The 17,946-nt window shown below is 45.2% G+C and overlaps 6 non-coding genes across 6 annotated transcripts; all 6 read left to right on the top strand.

Annotated features, from left to right (window-relative positions):
• The first annotated feature begins 1,820 nt into the window (after window positions 1-1,820).
• On the top strand, window positions 1,821-2,011 carry LOC130326839 (U2 spliceosomal RNA). Its single transcript, XR_008871376.1, has one exon. It is a non-coding gene; the product is annotated as a U2 spliceosomal RNA (small nuclear RNA).
• A 2,094-nt stretch (window positions 2,012-4,105) lies between these two features.
• Window positions 4,106-4,296, top strand: LOC130326838 (U2 spliceosomal RNA). The gene has a single exon (XR_008871375.1). It is a non-coding gene; the product is annotated as a U2 spliceosomal RNA (small nuclear RNA).
• Window positions 4,297-6,392: 2,096 nt separating this feature from the next.
• Window positions 6,393-6,583, top strand: LOC130326837 (U2 spliceosomal RNA). The gene has a single exon (XR_008871374.1). It is a non-coding gene; the product is annotated as a U2 spliceosomal RNA (small nuclear RNA).
• Window positions 6,584-8,675: 2,092 nt separating this feature from the next.
• LOC130326835 (U2 spliceosomal RNA) lies at window positions 8,676-8,866 on the top strand. Its single transcript, XR_008871372.1, has one exon. It is a non-coding gene; the product is annotated as a U2 spliceosomal RNA (small nuclear RNA).
• A 2,093-nt stretch (window positions 8,867-10,959) lies between these two features.
• Window positions 10,960-11,150, top strand: LOC130326833 (U2 spliceosomal RNA). Its single transcript, XR_008871371.1, has one exon. It is a non-coding gene; the product is annotated as a U2 spliceosomal RNA (small nuclear RNA).
• Window positions 11,151-13,253: 2,103 nt separating this feature from the next.
• Window positions 13,254-13,444, top strand: LOC130326832 (U2 spliceosomal RNA). The gene has a single exon (XR_008871370.1). It is a non-coding gene; the product is annotated as a U2 spliceosomal RNA (small nuclear RNA).
• The last annotated feature ends 4,502 nt before the right edge of the window (window positions 13,445-17,946 follow it).

The raw sequence follows: 17,946 nt of genomic DNA, 5'->3' as shown, positions 1-17,946 counted from the left end.
GCTGCCTTGATAGCGGGTGGGTGCTGAATGTTCCTAATTGACAAAATAAGATTAATGCTTATGAAGAAATATAAAATCTCATCCCTTCCCCAATATCGCGCCACACCCCTACCCCTTAATTCCCTGGTTGAACTTGATGGACATATGTCTTTTTTCGACCGTACTAACTATGTAACTATGTAACATAACATGGGGGGGGGGGGGGGTCTCCTGGCTGTTCACACAGGTGTGTCATTGCTGTACATTGACCATGCATTGCTTCTGTGGTATTGCAAAGGCAAAGACAAATGCTTCCAGCCATCCATTGCACTAATGGATTGGTCATCAGCTGGCTGTCTATGTCCCGCATCAATATAGACCAAAGTACAGAGGGTTAGGCTATGCTATTGTGCACCTACCTGATGCATCAGAAGGTGCGAGGCCCTTGCTAAATTCTGTGCACAGACTTTGAGATCTATACTTTAGACTGTATCTAAACCTGCTCCAACATGGACTGACATTCTGGCCTACTTTCAGCCGATGCGACTTGTCTGTCGCTGAACAGTCGCTTTTTATGTATTCAGCACCTATGTATAATGTTGTAAAAATGCTCTAGAAGCTAAAGTCGCAGAAATGTCACACATATTTGGCCTGCAACTTTCTGTGCGACAAATTCAGACAGGAAAAATCAGTATAAATCCTTAGAAAATTATCCCCCAGTGTCTCCATCTGCTGGCGGTATTGAATAAGCATTGCTGCACTGATGGGGTATGCATTAGACGAAAAAAAAGAAGAAAAAGAAGAATAATACGCCCAGAAAAGAGGCGAAAAGGAGAAAAACGTAAAAAAACGTGAAAAAAAAGTAAGAGGAAGAGAAGGGAAAAAAAGGTGGAAATGGGTTTAAAAGTGATTTCGGCGGAGAAATATATATATATATATATATATATATATATATATATATATATATACGCGCACACACACACATATATATAAACGTATTCTCCGTTGAGATATTGCAGCCGCTGCTGTGTCCAGGCCCAGGAGCCTTAGCACTGTGCTGTGATGTCACTCAATACCACTGACATCACTAGGTGTAAACAACATCTCTCCTTTGCTGTGTATGTGACTATGGAGCTGTTTGGTGATGTCGTCTATTATGGCCTTCATAGAAGCAACAGGAGATTGTTGCATCCATCTAGAACCCTCAGAACTACAGTGCTATGATGTCACTCACTTCCACAGGCCTTGCAGTGTGTAAACAACAACAACCCAGCTTTGTTGTGTATGTAACCATAGGGATTTGTGATGTCACCTAGAACCTTCACAGCAGCGACAGCTTTATGAGGAGCATCAGCACTGCTCTGCCTGAGCAGAACCATCACCGCCATAGGTTGTCAAATAACCCGGGTTTAACCCACACAGGTAAGTCCAATGGGGTGCAGGCATGTCCTCTATGCTTACAGCTTCCCGTGGGTGTTGGTTTGATACCGTTTGGGGACAGCCAAGGAGGCATCTGCAGGCAACAAAGGTAGGTGTGTGCTTGTGTGTGTGTTTCCTATGCAGATCCTAAGCCCAGTGTCACATGCAAGTAGGAGGAGTAAGAAGGGTTCCTGGCAAATCCGGGTTATGGATTGCATTTAAAAAGGCCCCGTGGGAGTGCAATGGGCCCCTGTCTTGCTGCTTAGCAATAATGGTATGGGTTTAGGTTCTGCTGTGTGTACTGGTGGTTGACTGCCCCCCAGCCCAGAGTGTGCATGGAAAATTGTCTGGCAGCCTCCCTGACAGCAAGCAGTGATAGTGCCCATGAAGGGCACCTTGTTGGGCCCGCCCCTTTCACGGTTATCGCTTCTCGGCCTTTTGGCTAAGATCAAGTGTAGTATCTGTTCTTATCAGTTTAATATCTGATACGTCCCCTATCTGGGGACCATATATTAAATGGATTTTTGAGAACGGGGGCCGATTTCGAAGCTTGCTTCCGTCGCCCTATGCATTGACCCGATATGGCAGTATCTTCGGGTACAGTGCACCACCCCCTTACAGGGTTAAAAAGAAAGATTCCTACTTTCATTGCTACCTGCTTGCTGGCTAGCCAGCTAGCCAGCCCTGTGGGCCTTGCTGCTGCTGCAGCCAAAAAACAAAAGGTGGTGCTGCTGCTGCTTCTGCTGCTTCTGCTTCTGCTTGTGTCTGGCCGCTGTTGGAGCGTCCAGGCACAGGACTTCTGCTGCTGCTGACTAAATGGCCTCCTTAATTGGATCATTTGAGTAGCCAGCACACCTGTGCAGGTAGGGCATGACATGATAGGCAGCTGCCTTGATAGCGGGTGGGTGCTGAATGTTCCTAATTGACAAAATAAGATTAATGCTTATGAAGAAATATAAAATCTCATCCCTTCCCCAATATCGCGCCACACCCCTACCCCTTAATTCCCTGGTTGAACTTGATGGACATATGTCTTTTTTCGACCGTACTAACTATGTAACTATGTAACATAACATGGGGGGGGGGGGGTCTCCTGGCTGTTCACACAGGTGTGTCATTGCTGTACATTGACCATGCATTGCTTCTGTGGTATTGCAAAGGCAAAGACAAATGCTTCCAGCCATCCATTGCACTAATGGATTGGTCATCAGCTGGCTGTCTATGTCCCGCATCAATATAGACCAAAGTACAGAGGGTTAGGCTATGCTATTGTGCACCTACCTGATGCATCAGAAGGTGCGAGGCCCTTGCTAAATTCTGTGCACAGACTTTGAGATCTATACTTTAGACTGTATCTAAACCTGCTCCAACATGGACTGACATTCTGGCCTACTTTCAGCCGATGCGACTTGTCTGTCGCTGAACAGTCGCTTTTTATGTATTCAGCACCTATGTATAATGTTGTAAAAATGCTCTAGAAGCTAAAGTCGCAGAAATGTCACACATATTTGGCCTGCAACTTTCTGTGCGACAAATTCAGACAGGAAAAATCAGTATAAATCCTTAGAAAATTATCCCCCAGTGTCTCCATCTGCTGGCGGTATTGAATAAGCATTGCTGCACTGATGGGGTATGCATTAGACGAAAAAAAAGAAGAAAAAGAAGAATAATACGCCCAGAAAAGAGGCGAAAAGGAGAAAAACGTAAAAAAACGTGAAAAAAAAGTAAGAGGAAGAGAAGGGAAAAAAAGGTGGAAATGGGTTTAAAAGTGATTTCGGCGGAGAAATATATATATATATATATATATATATATATATATATATATATATATATACGCGCACACACACACATATATATAAACGTATTCTCCGTTGAGATATTGCAGCCGCTGCTGTGTCCAGGCCCAGGAGCCTTAGCACTGTGCTGTGATGTCACTCAATACCACTGACATCACTAGGTGTAAACAACATCTCTCCTTTGCTGTGTATGTGACTATGGAGCTGTTTGGTGATGTCGTCTATTATGGCCTTCATAGAAGCAACAGGAGATTGTTGCATCCATCTAGAACCCTCAGAACTACAGTGCTATGATGTCACTCACTTCCACAGGCCTTGCAGAGTGTAAACAACAACAACCCAGCTTTGTTGTGTATGTAACCATAGGGATTTGTGATGTCACCTAGAACCTTCACAGCAGCGACAGCTTTATGAGGAGCATCAGCACTGCTCTGCCTGAGCAGAACCATCACCGCCATAGGTTGTCAAATAACCCGGGTTTAACCCACACAGGTAAGTCCAATGGGGTGCAGGCATGTCCTCTATGCTTACAGCTTCCCGTGGGTGTTGGTTTGATACCGTTTGGGGACAGCCAAGGAGGCATCTGCAGGCAACAAAGGTAGGTGTGTGCTTGTGTGTGTGTTTCCTATGCAGATCCTAAGCCCAGTGTCACATGCAAGTAGGAGGAGTAAGAAGGGTTCCTGGCAAATCCGGGTTATGGATTGCATTTAAAAAGGCCCCGTGGGAGTGCAATGGGCCCCTGTCTTGCTGCTTAGCAATAATGGTATGGGTTTAGGTTCTGCTGTGTGTACTGGTGGTTGACTGCCCCCCAGCCCAGAGTGTGCATGGAAAATTGTCTGGCAGCCTCCCTGACAGCAAGCAGTGATAGTGCCCATGAAGGGCACCTTGTTGGGCCCGCCCCTTTCACGGTTATCGCTTCTCGGCCTTTTGGCTAAGATCAAGTGTAGTATCTGTTCTTATCAGTTTAATATCTGATACGTCCCCTATCTGGGGACCATATATTAAATGGATTTTTGAGAACGGGGGCCGATTTCGAAGCTTGCTTCCGTCGCCCTATGCATTGACCCGATATGGCAGTATCTTCGGGTACAGTGCACCACCCCCTTACAGGGTTAAAAAGAAAGATTCCTACTTTCATTGCTACCTGCTTGCTGGCTAGCCAGCTAGCCAGCCCTGTGGGCCTTGCTGCTGCTGCAGCCAAAAAACAAAAGGTGGTGGTGCTGCTGCTGCTGCTTCTGCTGCTTCTGCTTCTGCTTGTGTCTGGCCGCTGTTGGAGCGTCCAGGCACAGGACTTCTGCTGCTGCTGACTAAATGGCCTCCTTAATTGGATCATTTGAGTAGCCAGCACACCTGTGCAGGTAGGGCATGACATGATAGGCAGCTGCCTTGATAGCGGGTGGGTGCTGAATGTTCCTAATTGACAAAATAAGATTAATGCTTATGAAGAAATATAAAATCTCATCCCTTCCCCAATATCGCGCCACACCCCTACCCCTTAATTCCCTGGTTGAACTTGATGGACATATGTCTTTTTTCGACCGTACTAACTATGTAACTATGTAACATAACATGGGGGGGGGGGGGGGTCTCCTGGCTGTTCACACAGGTGTGTCATTGCTGTACATTGACCATGCATTGCTTCTGTGGTATTGCAAAGGCAAAGACAAATGCTTCCAGCCATCCATTGCACTAATGGATTGGTCATCAGCTGGCTGTCTATGTCCCGCATCAATATAGACCAAAGTACAGAGGGTTAGGCTATGCTATTGTGCACCTACCTGATGCATCAGAAGGTGCGAGGCCCTTGCTAAATTCTGTGCACAGAATTTGAGATCTATACTTTAGACTGTATCTAAACCTGCTCCAACATGGACTGACATTCTGGCCTACTTTCAGCCGATGCGACTTGTCTGTCGCTGAACAGTCGCTTTTTATGTATTCAGCACCTATGTATAATGTTGTAAAAATGCTCTAGAAGCTAAAGTCGCAGAAATGTCACACATATTTGGCCTGCAACTTTCTGTGCGACAAATTCAGACAGGAAAAATCAGTATAAATCCTTAGAAAATTATCCCCCAGTGTCTCCATCTGCTGGCGGTATTGAATAAGCATTGCTGCACTGATGGGGTATGCATTAGACGAAAAAAAAGAAGAAAAAGAAGAATAATACGCCCAGAAAAGAGGCGAAAAGGAGAAAAACGTAAAAAAACGTGAAAAAAAAGTAAGAGGAAGAGAAGGGAAAAAAAGGTGGAAATGGGTTTAAAAGTGATTTCGGCGGAGAAATATATATATATATATATATATATATATATATATATATATATACGCGCACACACACACATATATATAAACGTATTCTCCGTTGAGATATTGCAGCCGCTGCTGTGTCCAGGCCCAGGAGCCTTAGCACTGTGCTGTGATGTCACTCAATACCACTGACATCACTAGGTGTAAACAACATCTCTCCTTTGCTGTGTATGTGACTATGGAGCTGTTTGGTGATGTCGTCTATTATGGCCTTCATAGAAGCAACAGGAGATTGTTGCATCCATCTAGAACCCTCAGAACTACAGTGCTATGATGTCACTCACTTCCACAGGCCTTGCAGAGTGTAAACAACAACAACCCAGCTTTGTTGTGTATGTAACCATAGGGATTTGTGATGTCACCTAGAACCTTCACAGCAGCGACAGCTTTATGAGGAGCATCAGCACTGCTCTGCCTGAGCAGAACCATCACCGCCATAGGTTGTCAAATAACCCGGGTTTAACCCACACAGGTAAGTCCAATGGGGTGCAGGCATGTCCTCTATGCTTACAGCTTCCCGTGGGTGTTGGTTTGATACCGTTTGGGGACAGCCAAGGAGGCATCTGCAGGCAACAAAGGTAGGTGTGTGCTTGTGTGTGTGTTTCCTATGCAGATCCTAAGCCCAGTGTCACATGCAAGTAGGAGGAGTAAGAAGGGTTCCTGGCAAATCCGGGTTATGGATTGCATTTAAAAAGGCCCCGTGGGAGTGCAATGGGCCCCTGTCTTGCTGCTTAGCAATAATGGTATGGGTTTAGGTTCTGCTGTGTGTACTGGTGGTTGACTGCCCCCCAGCCCAGAGTGTGCATGGAAAATTGTCTGGCAGCCTCCCTGACAGCAAGCAGTGATAGTGCCCATGAAGGGCACCTTGTTGGGCCCGCCCCTTTCACGGTTATCGCTTCTCGGCCTTTTGGCTAAGATCAAGTGTAGTATCTGTTCTTATCAGTTTAATATCTGATACGTCCCCTATCTGGGGACCATATATTAAATGGATTTTTGAGAACGGGGGCCGATTTCGAAGCTTGCTTCCGTCGCCCTATGCATTGACCCGATATGGCAGTATCTTCGGGTACAGTGCACCACCCCCTTACAGGGTTAAAAAGAAAGATTCCTACTTTCATTGCTACCTGCTTGCTGGCTAGCCAGCTAGCCAGCCCTGTGGGCCTTGCTGCTGCTGCAGCCAAAAAACAAAAGGTGGTGGTGCTGCTGCTGCTTCTGCTGCTTCTGCTTCTGCTTGTGTCTGGCCGCTGTTGGAGCGTCCAGGCACAGGACTTCTGCTGCTGCTGACTAAATGGCCTCCTTAATTGGATCATTTGAGTAGCCAGCACACCTGTGCAGGTAGGGCATGACATGATAGGCAGCTGCCTTGATAGCGGGTGGGTGCTGAATGTTCCTAATTGACAAAATAAGATTAATGCTTATGAAGAAATATAAAATCTCATCCCTTCCCCAATATCGCGCCACACCCCTACCCCTTAATTCCCTGGTTGAACTTGATGGACATATGTCTTTTTTCGACCGTACTAACTATGTAACTATGTAACATAACATGGGGGGGGGGGGGGTCTCCTGGCTGTTCACACAGGTGTGTCATTGCTGTACATTGACCATGCATTGCTTCTGTGGTATTGCAAAGGCAAAGACAAATGCTTCCAGCCATCCATTGCACTAATGGATTGGTCATCAGCTGGCTGTCTATGTCCCGCATCAATATAGACCAAAGTACAGAGGGTTAGGCTATGCTATTGTGCACCTACCTGATGCATCAGAAGGTGCGAGGCCCTTGCTAAATTCTGTGCACAGACTTTGAGATCTATACTTTAGACTGTATCTAAACCTGCTCCAACATGGACTGACATTCTGGCCTACTTTCAGCCGATGCGACTTGTCTGTCGCTGAACAGTCGCTTTTTATGTATTCAGCACCTATGTATAATGTTGTAAAAATGCTCTAGAAGCTAAAGTCGCAGAAATGTCACACATATTTGGCCTGCAACTTTCTGTGCGACAAATTCAGACAGGAAAAATCAGTATAAATCCTTAGAAAATTATCCCCCAGTGTCTCCATCTGCTGGCGGTATTGAATAAGCATTGCTGCACTGATGGGGTATGCATTAGACGAAAAAAAAGAAGAAAAAGAAGAATAATACGCCCAGAAAAGAGGCGAAAAGGAGAAAAACGTAAAAAAACGTGAAAAAAAAGTAAGAGGAAGAGAAGGGAAAAAAAGGTGGAAATGGGTTTAAAAGTGATTTCGGCGGAGAAATATATATATATATATATATATATATATATATATATATATATACGCGCACACACACACATATATATAAACGTATTCTCCGTTGAGATATTGCAGCCGCTGCTGTGTCCAGGCCCAGGAGCCTTAGCACTGTGCTGTGATGTCACTCAATACCACTGACATCACTAGGTGTAAACAACATCTCTCCTTTGCTGTGTATGTGACTATGGAGCTGTTTGGTGATGTCGTCTATTATGGCCTTCATAGAAGCAACAGGAGATTGTTGCATCCATCTAGAACCCTCAGAACTACAGTGCTATGATGTCACTCACTTCCACAGGCCTTGCAGAGTGTAAACAACAACAACCCAGCTTTGTTGTGTATGTAACCATAGGGATTTGTGATGTCACCTAGAACCTTCACAGCAGCGACAGCTTTATGAGGAGCATCAGCACTGCTCTGCCTGAGCAGAACCATCACCGCCATAGGTTGTCAAATAACCCGGGTTTAACCCACACAGGTAAGTCCAATGGGGTGCAGGCATGTCCTCTATGCTTACAGCTTCCCGTGGGTGTTGGTTTGATACCGTTTGGGGACAGCCAAGGAGGCATCTGCAGGCAACAAAGGTAGGTGTGTGCTTGTGTGTGTGTTTCCTATGCAGATCCTAAGCCCAGTGTCACATGCAAGTAGGAGGAGTAAGAAGGGTTCCTGGCAAATCCGGGTTATGGATTGCATTTAAAAAGGCCCCGTGGGAGTGCAATGGGCCCCTGTCTTGCTGCTTAGCAATAATGGTATGGGTTTAGGTTCTGCTGTGTGTACTGGTGGTTGACTGCCCCCCAGCCCAGAGTGTGCATGGAAAATTGTCTGGCAGCCTCCCTGACAGCAAGCAGTGATAGTGCCCATGAAGGGCACCTTGTTGGGCCCGCCCCTTTCACGGTTATCGCTTCTCGGCCTTTTGGCTAAGATCAAGTGTAGTATCTGTTCTTATCAGTTTAATATCTGATACGTCCCCTATCTGGGGACCATATATTAAATGGATTTTTGAGAACGGGGGCCGATTTCGAAGCTTGCTTCCGTCGCCCTATGCATTGACCCGATATGGCAGTATCTTCGGGTACAGTGCACCACCCCCTTACAGGGTTAAAAAGAAAGATTCCTACTTTCATTGCTACCTGCTTGCTGGCTAGCCAGCTAGCCAGCCCTGTGGGCCTTGCTGCTGCTGCAGCCAAAAAACAAAAGGTGGTGCTGCTGCTGCTTCTGCTGCTTCTGCTTCTGCTTGTGTCTGGCCGCTGTTGGAGCGTCCAGGCACAGGACTTCTGCTGCTGCTGACTAAATGGCCTCCTTAATTGGATCATTTGAGTAGCCAGCACACCTGTGCAGGTAGGGCATGACATGATAGGCAGCTGCCTTGATAGCGGGTGGGTGCTGAATGTTCCTAATTGACAAAATAAGATTAATGCTTATGAAGAAATATAAAATCTCATCCCTTCCCCAATATCGCGCCACACCCCTACCCCTTAATTCCCTGGTTGAACTTGATGGACATATGTCTTTTTTCGACCGTACTAACTATGTAACTATGTAACATAACATGGGGGGGGGGGGTCTCCTGGCTGTTCACACAGGTGTGTCATTGCTGTACATTGACCATGCATTGCTTCTGTGGTATTGCAAAGGCAAAGACAAATGCTTCCAGCCATCCATTGCACTAATGGATTGGTCATCAGCTGGCTGTCTATGTCCCGCATCAATATAGACCAAAGTACAGAGGGTTAGGCTATGCTATTGTGCACCTACCTGATGCATCAGAAGGTGCGAGGCCCTTGCTAAATTCTGTGCACAGACTTTGAGATCTATACTTTAGACTGTATCTAAACCTGCTCCAACATGGACTGACATTCTGGCCTACTTTCAGCCGATGCGACTTGTCTGTCGCTGAACAGTCGCTTTTTATGTATTCAGCACCTATGTATAATGTTGTAAAAATGCTCTAGAAGCTAAAGTCGCAGAAATGTCACACATATTTGGCCTGCAACTTTCTGTGCGACAAATTCAGACAGGAAAAATCAGTATAAATCCTTAGAAAATTATCCCCCAGTGTCTCCATCTGCTGGCGGTATTGAATAAGCATTGCTGCACTGATGGGGTATGCATTAGACGAAAAAAAAGAAGAAAAAGAAGAATAATACGCCCAGAAAAGAGGCGAAAAGGAGAAAAACGTAAAAAAACGTGAAAAAAAAGTAAGAGGAAGAGAAGGGAAAAAAAGGTGGAAATGGGTTTAAAAGTGATTTCGGCGGAGAAATATATATATATATATATATATATATATATATATATATATATATATATACGCGCACACACACACATATATATAAACGTATTCTCCGTTGAGATATTGCAGCCGCTGCTGTGTCCAGGCCCAGGAGCCTTAGCACTGTGCTGTGATGTCACTCAATACCACTGACATCACTAGGTGTAAACAACATCTCTCCTTTGCTGTGTATGTGACTATGGAGCTGTTTGGTGATGTCGTCTATTATGGCCTTCATAGAAGCAACAGGAGATTGTTGCATCCATCTAGAACCCTCAGAACTACAGTGCTATGATGTCACTCACTTCCACAGGCCTTGCAGAGTGTAAACAACAACAACCCAGCTTTGTTGTGTATGTAACCATAGGGATTTGTGATGTCACCTAGAACCTTCACAGCAGCGACAGCTTTATGAGGAGCATCAGCACTGCTCTGCCTGAGCAGAACCATCACCGCCATAGGTTGTCAAATAACCCGGGTTTAACCCACACAGGTAAGTCCAATGGGGTGCAGGCATGTCCTCTATGCTTACAGCTTCCCGTGGGTGTTGGTTTGATACCGTTTGGGGACAGCCAAGGAGGCATCTGCAGGCAACAAAGGTAGGTGTGTGCTTGTGTGTGTGTTTCCTATGCAGATCCTAAGCCCAGTGTCACATGCAAGTAGGAGGAGTAAGAAGGGTTCCTGGCAAATCCGGGTTATGGATTGCATTTAAAAAGGCCCCGTGGGAGTGCAATGGGCCCCTGTCTTGCTGCTTAGCAATAATGGTATGGGTTTAGGTTCTGCTGTGTGTACTGGTGGTTGACTGCCCCCCAGCCCAGAGTGTGCATGGAAAATTGTCTGGCAGCCTCCCTGACAGCAAGCAGTGATAGTGCCCATGAAGGGCACCTTGTTGGGCCCGCCCCTTTCACGGTTATCGCTTCTCGGCCTTTTGGCTAAGATCAAGTGTAGTATCTGTTCTTATCAGTTTAATATCTGATACGTCCCCTATCTGGGGACCATATATTAAATGGATTTTTGAGAACGGGGGCCGATTTCGAAGCTTGCTTCCGTCGCCCTATGCATTGACCCGATATGGCAGTATCTTCGGGTACAGTGCACCACCCCCTTACAGGGTTAAAAAGAAAGATTCCTACTTTCATTGCTACCTGCTTGCTGGCTAGCCAGCTAGCCAGCCCTGTGGGCCTTGCTGCTGCTGCAGCCAAAAAACAAAAGGTGGTGGTGCTGCTGCTGCTGCTTCTGCTGCTTCTGCTTCTGCTTGTGTCTGGCCGCTGTTGGAGCGTCCAGGCACAGGACTTCTGCTGCTGCTGACTAAATGGCCTCCTTAATTGGATCATTTGAGTAGCCAGCACACCTGTGCAGGTAGGGCATGACATGATAGGCAGCTGCCTTGATAGCGGGTGGGTGCTGAATGTTCCTAATTGACAAAATAAGATTAATGCTTATGAAGAAATATAAAATCTCATCCCTTCCCCAATATCGCGCCACACCCCTACCCCTTAATTCCCTGGTTGAACTTGATGGACATATGTCTTTTTTCGACCGTACTAACTATGTAACTATGTAACATAACATGGGGGGGGGGGGGGTCTCCTGGCTGTTCACACAGGTGTGTCATTGCTGTACATTGACCATGCATTGCTTCTGTGGTATTGCAAAGGCAAAGACAAATGCTTCCAGCCATCCATTGCACTAATGGATTGGTCATCAGCTGGCTGTCTATGTCCCGCATCAATATAGACCAAAGTACAGAGGGTTAGGCTATGCTATTGTGCACCTACCTGATGCATCAGAAGGTGCGAGGCCCTTGCTAAATTCTGTGCACAGACTTTGAGATCTATACTTTAGACTGTATCTAAACCTGCTCCAACATGGACTGACATTCTGGCCTACTTTCAGCCGATGCGACTTGTCTGTCGCTGAACAGTCGCTTTTTATGTATTCAGCACCTATGTATAATGTTGTAAAAATGCTCTAGAAGCTAAAGTCGCAGAAATGTCACACATATTTGGCCTGCAACTTTCTGTGCGACAAATTCAGACAGGAAAAATCAGTATAAATCCTTAGAAAATTATCCCCCAGTGTCTCCATCTGCTGGCGGTATTGAATAAGCATTGCTGCACTGATGGGGTATGCATTAGACGAAAAAAAAGAAGAAAAAGAAGAATAATACGCCCAGAAAAGAGGCGAAAAGGAGAAAAACGTAAAAAAACGTGAAAAAAAAGTAAGAGGAAGAGAAGGGAAAAAAAGGTGGAAATGGGTTTAAAAGTGATTTCGGCGGAGAAATATATATATATATATATATATATATATATATATATATATATATATATATACGCGCACACACACACATATATATAAACGTATTCTCCGTTGAGATATTGCAGCCGCTGCTGTGTCCAGGCCCAGGAGCCTTAGCACTGTGCTGTGATGTCACTCAATACCACTGACATCACTAGGTGTAAACAACATCTCTCCTTTGCTGTGTATGTGACTATGGAGCTGTTTGGTGATGTCGTCTATTATGGCCTTCATAGAAGCAACAGGAGATTGTTGCATCCATCTAGAACCCTCAGAACTACAGTGCTATGATGTCACTCACTTCCACAGGCCTTGCAGAGTGTAAACAACAACAACCCAGCTTTGTTGTGTATGTAACCATAGGGATTTGTGATGTCACCTAGAACCTTCACAGCAGCGACAGCTTTATGAGGAGCATCAGCACTGCTCTGCCTGAGCAGAACCATCACCGCCATAGGTTGTCAAATAACCCGGGTTTAACCCACACAGGTAAGTCCAATGGGGTGCAGGCATGTCCTCTATGCTTACAGCTTCCCGTGGGTGTTGGTTTGATACCGTTTGGGGACAGCCAAGGAGGCATCTGCAGGCAACAAAGGTAGGTGTGTGCTTGTGTGTGTGTTTCCTATGCAGATCCTAAGCCCAGTGTCACATGCAAGTAGGAGGAGTAAGAAGGGTTCCTGGCAAATCCGGGTTATGGATTGCATTTAAAAAGGCCCCGTGGGAGTGCAATGGGCCCCTGTCTTGCTGCTTAGCAATAATGGTATGGGTTTAGGTTCTGCTGTGTGTACTGGTGGTTGACTGCCCCCCAGCCCAGAGTGTGCATGGAAAATTGTCTGGCAGCCTCCCTGACAGCAAGCAGTGATAGTGCCCATGAAGGGCACCTTGTTGGGCCCGCCCCTTTCACGGTTATCGCTTCTCGGCCTTTTGGCTAAGATCAAGTGTAGTATCTGTTCTTATCAGTTTAATATCTGATACGTCCCCTATCTGGGGACCATATATTAAATGGATTTTTGAGAACGGGGGCCGATTTCGAAGCTTGCTTCCGTCGCCCTATGCATTGACCCGATATGGCAGTATCTTCGGGTACAGTGCACCACCCCCTTACAGGGTTAAAAAGAAAGATTCCTACTTTCATTGCTACCTGCTTGCTGGCTAGCCAGCTAGCCAGCCCTGTGGGCCTTGCTGCTGCTGCAGCCAAAAAACAAAAGGTGGTGGTGCTGCTGCTGCTTCTGCTGCTTCTGCTTCTGCTTGTGTCTGGCCGCTGTTGGAGCGTCCAGGCACAGGACTTCTGCTGCTGCTGACTAAATGGCCTCCTTAATTGGATCATTTGAGTAGCCAGCACACCTGTGCAGGTAGGGCATGACATGATAGGCAGCTGCCTTGATAGCGGGTGGGTGCTGAATGTTCCTAATTGACAAAATAAGATTAATGCTTATGAAGAAATATAAAATCTCATCCCTTCCCCAATATCGCGCCACACCCCTACCCCTTAATTCCCTGGTTGAACTTGATGGACATATGTCTTTTTTCGACCGTACTAACTATGTAACTATGTAACATAACATGGGGGGGGGGGGGGTCTCCTGGCTGTTCACACAGGTGTGTCATTGCTGTACATTGACCATGCATTGCTTCTGTGGTATTGCAAAGGCAAAGACAAATGCTTCCAGCCATCCATTGCACTAATGGATTGGTCATCAGCTGGCTGTCTATGTCCCGCATCAATATAGACCAAAGTACAGAGGGTTAGGCTATGCTATTGTGCACCTACCTGATGCATCAGAAGGTGCGAGGCCCTTGCTAAATTCTGTGCACAGACTTTGAGATCTATACTTTAGACTGTATCTAAACCTGCTCCAACATGGACTGACATTCTGGCCTACTTTCAGCCGATGCGACTTGTCTGTCGCTGAACAGTCGCTTTTTATGTATTCAGCACCTATGTATAATGTTGTAAAAATGCTCTAGAAGCTAAAGTCGCAGAAATGTCACACATATTTGGCCTGCAACTTTCTGTGCGACAAATTCAGACAGGAAAAATCAGTATAAATCCTTAGAAAATTATCCCCCAGTGTCTCCATCTGCTGGCGGTATTGAATAAGCATTGCTGCACTGATGGGGTATGCATTAGACGAAAAAAAAGAAGAAAAAGAAGAATAATACGCCCAGAAAAGAGGCGAAAAGGAGAAAAACGTAAAAAAACGTGAAAAAAAAGTAAGAGGAAGAGAAGGGAAAAAAAGGTGGAAATGGGTTTAAAAGTGATTTCGGCGGAGAAATATATATATATATATATATATATATATATATATATATATACCAAACGAAGCAAGGAGAGCGGCACTCCAAGTACGTGTAACCCCGTGCGGGTGTATTTATTCACACATCTGTAGAAAAGCGCAACGTTTCGGCTCCTCAATAGAGCCTTTCTCAAGCACAAATACAAGTGAAAATGCACAATATACATAAGCCCCTCAATTAGCACACATTGATGAGGGGGAGGTGTCAAACACTGTCACAATCCCGTGACGTCATATAATAAACAGTGATAAAACAATCTCACTCACAGTGATCTGTAAGTGTATAAAATTACAAATACAGCAAAAAGCATCTTTCAATAGTCATTTAGTGCAAAATCCCACTAAAAAGTGACAAATTATGCCCATTCCAATGCCCGATTGTGTACCTATATTCATGATCTCCGGTGTAGTGGGCGGTCATCAGCTGTTGCTGGCTGCGTCACTCCTCCCATGGCGCATGGTTGTTCACTTCATTCCCTTCGTTTGTAAACAAACTGAATGCGCAAGTCCCGGATCGCAACTTCCTGCCAAACCGGAAGTCGTCAGTCCGCATCAACAGCCAACCCACATCGCTGGATCAGAGAACTCGTCACGGTCCTGTATCTTGGCCACACCTCTTTGCGCTTGCTCATTAGGATTCACAGTGTCTCAGGCTGCCATGTTACAAATGGGCAATCTTGCCCACATGAAATCCCCCACTCTTTACCTCCTTTCTTTTAACTTTTTCATTTTTCATTTTTCAGGAGAAGGGATATCTGGCCATATATCTATAAACGGTCGGCTAATAGATTAAATAACAATTAAACTCCATACACCCATAGCCCAATCTACTCATTTATGAAACTATGGACAGATAGACAGGGGCCGTATTGCATATCTTTAAAAGAGCACCAGGGTGACCGCTCACCAGGTCCCGCTACCTCTTGTGATGGTTCCACTAACCGTGGACGGTGTCCATTCTTCTCGTCCTGCATTTGTGGAAGGGACCTAAAGAGGGACATGTACCATACCGACCCCTTGTAGGGTTCTCAGGGTAATCCCCTGTTGTCCTCAAACCATCAGGTATGGGCCTCTACGGTAGAGCAAAGATTCCATCACCCAATGACCGGGCCTGTCCTGTCAATCTGTCCTTCCAAAGAAAATACATCCTGACCGTTTTAACAACAAATCACTACCATCCCTTCTCCTGAAAAAAAAGGGGGGAGGAAGGCACAGAAACCGTACAGGGGGAAAGAGGTTATACACAAAGTGGTGATAGCTGATTATACTCATAGTGGTGGCTGTTGTTCAAGAAAGTGGTGGCTGTTGGTCAAAGAAATGGGGGATGATCGCAGTCCACGCCTCAGTTGACCGACTCGCCCATCTTCAACCGGATCTCATGTTACGTGTCTGTAGGTGAAAAAAACTTTTGTGAGTATACAAAAATATAAAAATATCACTCTATTGGTATTTAATACCTCCTGATACAAAAAACATGCTACTACCAATAAGTCGACAAGGTAAATCCTGGTGTGAGAGGGGAGTCAAATCCCCGAGTACGTCTCCAACTTGCATGCCTCAAAAAAACACCCTGACTGGGAAGTCAATATTTAAACCTTTGGGGCTTAAGGTATCTAACTTGTGGATCCATATAATTTCTTTCTGCTTCAGTAACCTGGTTCTGTCCCCCCCTCTCTTAGGAACTGGGACATGTTCCAGGACACTGAATCTGAGGTCACTGATCTTGTGACCATGCTCCAGAAAATGACGAGGTATTGGTAGTTCTACTTTCCTGGTCCTAATGGAAGACTTGTGGTTGTTTAACCTAATTCTTACTTCATTTGTTGTCTCGCCGATATATAAAAGATTACAGGGGCAACAGATCACATAAATTGCGAAGTCCGTCCTACAGGTCATGTGTTGTCTAATTTTGTATTTAATCTGTGTGACCGGGTGTATGAAAATATCCCCCTTCATCATCAGGCCACAACTATCACAACCCAGGCAGGGGTAACAGCCCGGCTTCAACTGTGTGGATAAATCAGGTTTTCTCAATGTAATATCAGATTTCACTAACCTGTCCCCCAGGTTGGCCACTCTCCTGTAAGATAACAGTGGAGGAACACTCAGTTCCGGTATCTGACTGTAGGTATGTGAAATGACAGGCCAGTGTTTATGTAAAATTCTAGCGACATCCGTGCTGTACACATTAAAGGTGGAAATGAAAGGTATGCGATTTTGTGCAGTGGATCTGTGGACAGGATTAAGTAGTTCACTTCTATGTTTGCTAACAGCCTTCTGTCTCTGTTCTCGTATCAATTTCCTGGGGTATCCCCTCTCCATAAATTTTTGACCCATGTTATTCAACCTCTTTTCTAGGTTAGTGGGGCTCTCTACGATCCTCCTTACCCGCAAGAACTGACTATAGGGTAAGGAGCGTATCATCCTCCTCGGGTGTAGGCTGTCATAATGTAGTAAACTATTACGGTCAGTATCTTTTACATACAGATCTGTCCTTAAGTTGTTACCTTCCATATAAACCCAGGTGTCCAAGAATTGTAGGCCTGTCTGGGAAACCACTTTGGTAAATTTAATGTCATCATCAATTTGATTAAGAAACTGAAAGAATGTCATCAATTGCTCCTCAGCCGATGCGACTTGTCTGTCGCTGAACAGTCGCTTTTTATGTATTCAGCACCTATGTATAATGTTGTAAAAATGCTCTAGAAGCTAAAGTCGCAGAAATGTCACACATATTTGGCCTGCAACTTTCTGTGCGACAAATTCAGACAGGAAAAATCAGTATAAATCCTTAGAAAATTATCCCCCAGTGTCTCCATCTGCTGGCGGTATTGAATAAGCATTGCTGCACTGATGGGGTATGCATTAGACGAAAAAAAAGAAGAAAAAGAAGAATAATACGCCCAGAAAAGAGGGGAAAAGGAGAAAAACGTAAAAAAACGTGAAAAAAAAGTAAGAGGAAGAGAAGGGAAAAAAAGGTGGAAATGGGTTTAAAAGTGATTTCGGCGGAGAAATATATATATAATATATATATATATATATATATATATATACGCGCACACACACACATATATATAAACGTATTCTCCGTTGAGATATTGCAGCCGCTGCTGTGTCCAGGCCCAGGAGCCTTAGCACTGTGCTGTGATGTCACTCAATACCACTGACATCACTAGGTGTAAACAACATCTCTCCTTTGCTGTGTATGTGACTATGGAGCTGTTTGGTGATGTCGTCTATTATGGCCTTCATAGAAGCAACAGGAGATTGTTGCATCCATCTAGAACCCTCAGAACTACAGTGC

Source organism: Hyla sarda, unplaced genomic scaffold, assembly GCF_029499605.1.
Source record: "Hyla sarda isolate aHylSar1 unplaced genomic scaffold, aHylSar1.hap1 scaffold_289, whole genome shotgun sequence".
NCBI classification, from domain to species: domain Eukaryota; kingdom Metazoa; phylum Chordata; class Amphibia; order Anura; family Hylidae; genus Hyla; species Hyla sarda.
Note: the sequence above shows the minus strand (reverse complement) of the source record. Positions and strands in the feature narration are given on the sequence as shown.